The sequence below is a fragment of the Adiantum capillus-veneris genome, chromosome 14 (assembly GCF_014529385.1).
Source record: "Adiantum capillus-veneris isolate H3 chromosome 14, ASM1452938v2, whole genome shotgun sequence".
Classification (NCBI taxonomy): Eukaryota; Viridiplantae; Streptophyta; class Polypodiopsida; order Polypodiales; family Pteridaceae; genus Adiantum; species Adiantum capillus-veneris.
The window spans coordinates 17152150-17162053 of NC_140944.1; the positions used below are offsets into that span (position 1 = coordinate 17152150).

The following is a 9904-nucleotide window of genomic DNA, read 5'->3' on the forward strand; positions in this document are numbered from 1 at the left end:
GATCTGACTCGAGAAAGACAATGACGGTACTCCAGAAGGGCACCACAAAGAAACCCAAAAACACTCCATGAGGTCACATTGCACAAGCAAATTTCAAATTTTGAATCTGACGGAAAAATTCAAAACTGATAGCAAGCTGCCATCAACTATACCTTGTAGACAGAAGGAGGAAGTTGCAATGAGGAATGCGCCTTGGCAACCTTGCTTTGGTCCTATGACCCTGCTTGGCATGACAATTACACACAGAGGTTCGTGGCAAGATCATTTTTGAATAGGAAGAGAGCTTTCTCAGGTTCCATGGCTTGAGGGAGATCAAGGGTGGATTGATGGAGAAGGCACATGTGTCCTTACGAAGGTGAGTTGAAGTTGATTTTCTCACTGTTTTCTCAAAGTTCTGTAAGATCGATAGATTTCAGCCTTTTGTTGGTGCAGCGGTATCTCAAAGACTACGACACCTTGAGTCAGCATTTTGCTCCAAGGAGATTTTTGAAGCTCGCAACCGGACTGCATGAGGCCGATATCTTGATACTATTGATGCCCATGGATTTGTGGTCTCGAGACATTTCTGAAGCTCGGGCTTTTTTGGGTGCAGTAATATCTCGAAGACTAGATCGGAAGCTCGCAACCTAGCTATAGGACTGCATATCAATATCTCCATATATATTGCTTATGTTCATGGGTGTGCAGACTGATGTCCATGGGTTATCACTGAGATACTATTCAGTCCTGAAGCTCGCATGGAACTGCATGTCGATATCTCCATATTTCTGATGTCGGTGGGTTTGTAGGCAAGAGAGACTTCCAAAGCTCGCGACAACCTATCAAGGTATGAATCAGATTGTAGGCCAATATCTTCATATTTTAGATTTCCGTAGGTTTGCAAACTTGAGAGATTTTTGAAGCTCGCAACCTGGCAAGGTATAGTGAACTAGACTACAGCAGGCCTTGAAGCTCGCAACCTGGCAAGGTATAGTGAACTAGACTACAACAGTCCTTGAACACAAGCTTGCAAAGTAGTAGTATACAAACCTAGCCTCGACCACATGATTTGATTTTACAAGCACGCTACGGTCTTCTTTCTTGGAATCTTGGTGGGGGATCTCTTCATTACTGCCACGCCTATGAGTATGGCAGCCGCACACTCTATTGTGTCTTTCCTAAATTGGATTGGGATCCAGCTTTTGAGCGGCTAATTTCTTCTCTACGTACAAAGACAAGCTTTGGTGTTATGAGGGTCTAGCCCGTTGAAGTCTGGATAAGGTTAGCGCTTATAGAGGCTAACCGGTTGTGCCTTGTTTGGTGGAAGGCATTTGTATTTGTTGAATAAAGGATAGAGTAGGAGTTGTATGGCAACTATGGCTACAAGTCCACTAGAGGTTACGGTTTGAGTGCTTTTGGCTTTCGATTGGCCAGAGTGAGGTGTATAATAAAAATTAATTAGGGTAGAATTAGTGTATTTTCTATATGATAAAGAAAGTAAATTTCATGAGTATTTGAACTAAGCCTCTCTAAATGGCTAAAGCATACTATAGTTGGGGACCCTATTAGTGGAGATAACCATGGGGCTCACACCTAATTTTGAGCCTCCAAGGCGAAAAAAATCTGTGAGCTCTAGCTATACTAGCCAAGAGACCACCTATAAGCATAGAGGCTCAAAATTTAATTGGAGCATCCAACTATACCAGCCAAGAGACCACCTATAAGAGTAGAGGTTAGAACTTAAGCTCGACCCTCCAACTATACTTGCCAAGAGACCACCGATAAGAATAGAGGCTCGAACTTAAGTTTGAGCCTCCAACTATACTAGCCAAGAGACCACCTATAAGAATAGAGGCTCCAACTTAAGTTTGAGCCTCCAGCTATACCAGCCAAGAGACCACCTATAAGAATAGAGGCTCAAACTTAAGTTCGAGCCTCCAACCGGACTAGGCAAGAAACCGCCTGTGAGAGGATAGTGGGAAAGAAACCATTTGGAAGGATGGAGGCTCAAACTTAAGTTTGAGCCTCCGACAACACTAGACAAGAGAACCACTTGTAAGGAAACCATTTGTAAGGATGGAGGCTTGAACCCTCTAGCCACAAGAGACAAAATATTCTTTATAAAGAAGCTATGAAAGAGACAATCTATAAGCATGCTCAGTGGCTCAGCTTGAAGTTTAAGCCTTTGCCCACAATGGGCAAGTAACCACCTTTAAGGATGGGGGATTGAACTTAAGCCAGGCTAGGTGACAAGTGATTTAAAAGGATTGAGGCTCCAACTTAAGTTCAAACCTTTTTCCTCATAGGTGAAGATGTGGAGTCTCAAACTCTTATAGTGTAATTTCCTAGTGATCTAAGGTAGGTGAAGGTTGAAACTGCTAGCCACACTAGATAAGAAAACCATCACAAGTCTTGAGCTTGAGTTCGAGTCTCCAGACACCCTACGTGGGAAATACCATGAGTGCTTGAAACTCCACTTCTTTGACCCTATATTTCCTAAGTGGAAGAACATGAGTCTCTTCTTATTTGGGAATATTTTAGCCTCCAATTGGAACATATGGGGTCTTTGTCTTTCATTCAAGTTGTTTTAAAGTTAAGGATTTTTCTCCTTAGTAGATATGGATGACACTCCAGCAATAAGCTTAAGTTTATTCTATAAATTGTTAATTAGGTCATAAGGCACCATAGAGTTTGGACTCTGCCGCTACAGCTAGAATAACATAGCCGCTACCAAAAAATAACTAACACTTCGAGAAAGACTTATCAAAGGTATTTGTAAGTTCATAATCATCATTTTAAGGAGGCTCAACTTCTTTATCCAAAATATAAGGCGTCATCTTAAATATGTCATAAATGACATAAGACACTTCCATTTTGCAAATTTCCTTTAGCATAATAATCTATTCTCCTAAATTTCTAATCTCTCCACCAATGCTTATCGTTTAAAACATGGAATTAAAACTAGCAAAACCACAAAGTAAATCCTATATTTACAAGTCATAGCAATTTAAAGAAATTAAGAATGAATAATATCTGAACCCACAAAGTAATCCTATATTTACAAGTTATACCAATTTAAAAAAATTAAGAATAAGTATGTATCAAATTTGTAATCACCATTGATCATTGTTTAAAACATGAAAATTTAGATTACCAAAGCCAAAGAGTATATCCTATATTCACAGAGTCACAACAATCTAAAGAAATAAAAAATAAATACTAACTATAAAATTTATAATATTTCCAACAATGCATTTTGTTCAAAACATGAAATTGAGTCTACCAAACCACCAAGTGCATCCTACATTTACAAGTCAAAACAATAAAATTAATGAGGAATATACAGTATGTGTCAAAAGACAAAATCCTTCTCAGTTGATGATAAGTGACAACAATATTGACACTTGAATATGTGCTAAATTTCTTGATTGCTTGTTTCAATATCATAGTGGTTGTCTCTATATATTCCACTTGTTTTCTCTACCAGGTGGTATCAAATACGCCAAAGTGAACAACTTAATTCATGATTCTAAATTTCAATAAGAATAAGAATTCCCTTGAAAAAGACTATATTTTCAATCTCATCTCAAAAAATGGGAATTGAATAATTCCCAATTTTCCTAAATTGGTCTTCAAGGGACTTTGATGCACTCATCTGGTCAAGGAAAAGGTATCCTAAAATTCAGGCATGCGGCCTATCCAATAGGCGTGGGAGTGACTCAGAACCAACTTCAGCAATGGGTAGTTGAGAAAGTGCAAGTTAAAATTGCAGCCTGGCATTGTACTGTAAATGGCCATTCATGTGCGCTTGAGAATTGTTCAGTCTGTATTCGTACCTTATACTTTATTATACTTGCCTCTTATGGATTGGTCAGACAAAATGTTGTAAAAGTGTGTGTCTTTGATGTCTAAATTCCTGTGGAATGCTACTTCAACTGTTGTAACTCTAGTTGCAAGGCATAAAATTTCACAGCCATACTTTAAAGGGAGTCTTCATATTAAGGACTTCAAGATCCGTGCTCACGCTAGAAGGGCATGCTTGATAAATCATAGCTGCATAATGATATTGATTGGTCTCTTTGTATGTGAAAATTGATTGACTCTACAATGGTTTACTTTCATGAAATTTGGCATATGTCTAGTAGGGACAAACTGTTTATTGATGTTTCAATAAAAAAATATTTTGGTGTTTCAAATATGCTCGTTAGATCTTGGAAAAAGACATGCTCTAATTTGTTGTGGAAAGGTAGGATTAGATACATCGATAATTCACTAGGAACTGAAAGCTTGTTATGGAGCTTTGTCTTTAAAATTCCACTAGCACAACTGATGGGGAGGTCGGCCCTATCTCTTTTCAAAAAAGGGATAGTGAAAATCAATCAAATGATGGGATCTAACCTCCATTTGAAACTTTTTTCTGCTGCCAGGAGACAATTCGGGCTTGTAAATCATCAGAGAGGATTATGGCCATCAACTTGGAGCACATGTATACAGCGTGGAAGTGTTGGGCCAGCAAAATGTACAAGACAGACACAAAGGCTGGCTACTGCTTGGATATGCAGCCAATACGTGGAACTCCCCATCTTTGGTCTTTTGTGTAGCAGCTCTACCAAAATCATGTATTTTCTAACGATGTAATAAACAAGGATCTCTGCACATGCAAGTCAAATGGTGGGACAAAGTAATATTTGACATTTGGTCTATCCCCAACCAATTTAAATTCAAGTTTTCTTTGTGGAAAGTCTGTAGTGGAGTCCTCCCTACTGCTCTTAACTTCTCTAAGAAGTGGTTCACTGATGGGAAATGCAATGTATGCAAGAAGGACGAGTCGGTCAGACATGTTTTTTGACATGGGGGCTATACAATTGTGGCCAAAAGAAGACGGGCCCAAAAACACTCGGAGGATTGAGCTACTTGGATCCTGGGACCTTTCGAGGGACTCCCTGACTCTGGAAAAGAAAAAAACAACAAAACCTTTAATTAATACAAATGGATACATAATTCTCCATGCACTCATTTTTTAAAAAAATTCATACTTACAGGCTGTAGTGTACGACATGCATTTTCAAATTCTTCGTGATTGATTTTGTTGTTTTCATACAGCCAGCACCATGTCTGATATTCGGAGTGGCTCTCTCTGTATCTCTAGATCTCTCGGCTTGGGCAGGTCATAGTAATATTCTGCTATATATCAATTAAAAAATATCACAAACCTAACCTTATTACCACAAATTAAATCAATTCAAATCAAAATACGCGCACTCTTAAATTTATCTTTCCATGTTGCTTTTTCGCCCGAGCCGTAATACGTGGGCGTTTGCTGCGCCCTCGCCTCCACTTGCCAAGTGTGCACACTAGCACCTACCGCGCTCTCGTCCTCCAGCTCGCCCTAGGGTTTCTCCCACTCCTCGTCGTGAACATTTCTAGGGTGATAGTTGTGACCCTCAGATTCAAATGTTCGCTTTGCCTCCCTCCGCACACTGGACTTCTTATTTTTCAAGAAATTCTTGACGTACTCCTCGAGCCACTACCTGGAGAACTCTTCCACTTCCGGATTAGGAAACCGTATGAGCGATGTCGTGTGAATGCATGTCAAGTCGGCTGGGTCCTGATCTTTGAAAGATTTAAAGCAATCTTGGTATGTTGAGTGGATCAGCTAGTTAAGGTGCCCTCGAAATGTCCTCCCTAAAGAGGAACCTAGATCCACCTTCCCCCCTCGATGTATATAATAGTAGTAGCCACGAGCATCCGGGGTGGGCGCATCGCCATCCTCATCCTCATGTGGAGCTCCAAGGGGTGAGCGAGGAGGTCGGGGTGTAAGAGGAGGTGAATCTGTAGCACTGCCCCCTCCACCACCAAAGCAGCACGAGCCACTACCTCGAGGAGAGCGTGAGCCACCACTACAAGAAGAGCGTTGGCCACCCAAAGAGCGCTGGCCCGAGCCCGAACCGCTGGGTGGTGTAGGCGATGGAGAACTCGACGGTGCGGGCGTGGATCGCTGCGAATGCAAGGTGGAGGGAGGTGCGGGTGATGGGAAAGTCGAGGGTAAGGTGGAGGGAGGCGCTGGGGGAGGCACACTCTGCATGATCGCAGTGCCGACGCCCGATGTTGCAAGCGATGAGAGCCCATAGGCAGCCAATTGTGTGGGTGTGTACCGCCCTAGAAGACTCTACTGCGAGGATAGCCACTCTGCCTGGGCACGGTATGCCCTCACGAGGTCGGGGTCGTGTACTGCATCTCAGAACCATCGAAAGCCGAAGGTGGATTGTGGCTGATGGGAGGAAGACTGCGAGTAGTAAACATCACAAGCGTCCTCGTAAGAGAGGCCCTCAGCGAGAAAGTCCTCTATGGATCGATAGCCGGGCGTGGAAGAGGATGCCATATCCTAAAATTTCACAAAAAAAGGGACCCTAATTAACATTGGATTCTAGTCAAAGTGAGAATCTTTATTGCATAGGATTCCTTTTATCTCCTATTTAAGAAATGGTTTGTGTGCTTTTTCTTTTTTCATCCATTTAGAGTGTGTGTGTGCTTCTAATCAATATATTGTGTGTGTGCGTTAGTGTGTGGCAAAGAAATTAATCTAGTGTGTGTGTGTTGGACCTTAATCTACCGTTGGGCTTCTCGGTGACCATTGGGGTCTCAATCAACATCATCGCACACCCACATGGAGGTATGTTTTGGTATGCTTCTAACGCATGCACACTAATGCAAGCGTTAGCGCATGCACCCACTAATCCTCGCATTAGTGTGTGTGTGCATGCATTAGTGTGTTTTCACACACTAATTAGTGCACAAGCACACACTAATGCAAGCATTAGTGTGTGCAATTTTTTCACACACCAATGCTCACAATAGTGTGTGCTTGTGCATGCATTAGTGTGTAGACACACTAATTTGTGCACAAGCACACACTAATGCTTGCATTAGTGTGTGCTAGAGAGGTATGCACACACTAACGCTTGCATTAGTGTGTGCTTGGGCACAAATTAGTGTGTGGAAACACACTAATGCATGCACACACTCATGCTTGCATTAGTGTGTGTATAATGCATGCACACACTAATGCGGGCATTAATGTGATTGTGCACAAAATACTTTGTGAAAACACACTAATTTTTGCACAATTACACACTAATGCAAGCATTAGTGTGTGTATAATGCATGCACACACTAATGCTTGCATTAGTGTGTGATTGTGCACAAATTTGTGTGTGTGTGTGTGCGTGTGTGTACAATGTGTGTGTGCATGTGTGTGTATGCATTGTGCGTGTGTGTGTGTGTGTGTAATGTGTATGCATTGTGTGTGTGTGTGTATATGTGTTTGTGTGTGTGTGTGTAGAAGAACGAGAAGAAAGAGAGAGAGTTCGAGCACTTACAGTCGTGACCTCGATCTCTTGGATATGGTGGGGATGAAGATGAAGAGAGTAATAGAGCTTGGAGATGGAGAGGGAGAAGGAGAGAGAGCTTGGAGATGGAGAGGGAAACAGGCCCGTGCAGAGAAGGAGCTCGTTTTTTGAATTTTTGGCATTCAATTTCGCGGGGGCATGTAGGTTCCCCCTTTATATAAAAAAGTTTGCTTGAGATTTTACTGCGCATATTATCACGTCTGCTCCCGTGTGTATGACCGCGTGTATTACAGCAAAAATCTCTGATGAGACATTAAGGTTACGCCGACTGGATGACTTCTTGTACCCACCTCTTTACCTTACAGTCCCCTCTATCTTTAATGAGTGTCAGTCATGTCAGTACCAACATTCTTGATTCTTCTTTTTCTTATTTTATTTTTTCTTATTTAGTGTGTGGTCGTGTGTGTAGGTCGATTGGGATGACATGGAGGATTGGATTGTACTCACAACGCTTTTAATTGGTTACTTTGATCACTAATGGTTTCATGTGTTCAGGCAAGCATGGTAGAGGGTTGGATTGTACAAGAGGCTTTTGTGTATGTCTCTCAATATCTTTTCACAATAGACCCATCATTGCCTCGTTAAAGACGGAGGAAGAGGATCCAAAAAAACATGCAAACATTCCAAGTGGGAAAGGTTCTCTCTTGATTTTGGATAGGGAATTTCAAGCCATAGTCAACAACCATTGTCTACTCAATGCTCCTATCATGGGCAAATGGGTGGATATGTATGTGGAGGTGCGTACAACAAGAGAAAGGGAGAGGGAAGCATGGAAGAGGTCGCATGGCGGCAGGCGAGCACCTACCTTTTCTAAAGAGCTTGCCAAATACCCTGATCTAATTCCAGTTGGGTGGATACACAATGCCATGACCACGGCCAAGGCACAAGGAGAACAAATAAGCCCTAAAGAATGGGAGTACGCGCGAGGATGTCTACCAAGGGTAATATACTCAATGTGTTTAGTGTGTGTGTCATCTCTCTCTCTCTCTCTCTCTCTCTCTCTCTCTCTCATCTATCCTGATTGGTTTTTGCAGGCCTTCACATTCAACTCTATGTGGTCCGAAGGACGTCATTTTCGAACCCGCAAGATAGATGAGCGTCAAACCACTCACGATAGAGGAGTTATGGGCAACTTTGACACGACAACACAAGAGGTGAGGGAATGTGGAACAATAGAGAGGATAATCAAAGTGGATTTCGGAACATTTCACAAATATCTCTTTGATTGTCGATGGTTTGCAGGTGAGGTTAAGAGACATGAGAATGGGCTCTATATGGTAGACTCCGGGCAATTTCATCCATGTGCAACTCACTAAAACATTAGATGATACATATAAAACTACATTCATGTTGTTGTTTGCTCTATGACCTACAGGTGTTTTATGTGCCTTGTATGTATCGAAGACGACTTTGGTATGTTATTCTAGTCACACCACGGAGGAGATCTATCTTTGTAGATAAGAACATAGAGACTTTGGCAGATCCCACCATACCATCTCAAGAAGAGGCCAATGACGATAATGCAGTTGAGGTCGAGGAGAACCGACCATTCCCAATAACCAACCATAGTGAGAAGGAGGACGAGGATGGAGAGGATGATGATGATTCAATAGGAGAGGCTGTAGAGGATGAATCAATAGATTTTTTTATTGATTTAGCTACCATGGGTTTGGACATGGATGTAAGCACTTGTAGAGATCTCTTGGAGGATGAAAATTAATAAATATCTTTTGGACTTTGTCTTCTTTCTCTACTTATGCTGTACAAAAGGGCTATTTGTTTATGAACGCAAGACAATACAATTTTGATCATTGTTCGCTTGTCATTTCCATATGAATGCATAGTTGACATAAGATTTTGAGGTGGAAACAAAATATTTTTTGATATAGAATCTCATGGAGTACAAATGAGTAGAGTATATGAGGCAAACAAAGAGAAGAGAGGTACTAAAAATCCCAATGAGAATGGGATTTCTTGCACTCCATGCAAAAAGGGGGTACCAATTTTTGAAAAGTAACAAAATAGAATAGCTAGGATTTATAGAAAGGGAAAAGTGGGAGAGGAATGGGGTCGGAGATTCTTTTTTTATTGCGGTAATCTGCGCGGCTATATGTGCGGTAATACATGCGGTAATACTCGCGGAAAAGTCAGAAAACGCGCCGGCGGGGCTACAACATACAATCTCTCTCTTTCTTGAACCTCTCTCTCTCCTCTTATGCAGTAATGCTGTGCGGTAACAACAACATTCTCCCATAGTGCTGGTCCATGCAAAATGCACATGTATTTGAGGATGCTTCTAAGTCTAATCATATAGACCCTCTGTCTCTCATTAGGGAAAGGATGACAGAAGATGCATTAGTATTACATGAAAAAAGACTATGAAAAAGAGTACTTCTGATCATTGGGAAGTTGAAGGCCTAACACTTTGAACCTCTCTCTCTCCTCTTATGCGGAAATGCTGTGCGGTAACAGCAGCATTCTCCCATAGTGCTGGTCCATGCAAAATGCATGTGTAT

At 41.6% G+C, this 9904-nt stretch overlaps 1 pseudogene; it reads left to right on the forward strand.

The window, feature by feature from the left end:
* Positions 1-9108, forward strand: part of LOC147441973 (uncharacterized) — a 90661-nt pseudogene extending 81553 nt beyond the window's left edge.
* Positions 9109-9904: the final 796 nt, after the last annotated feature.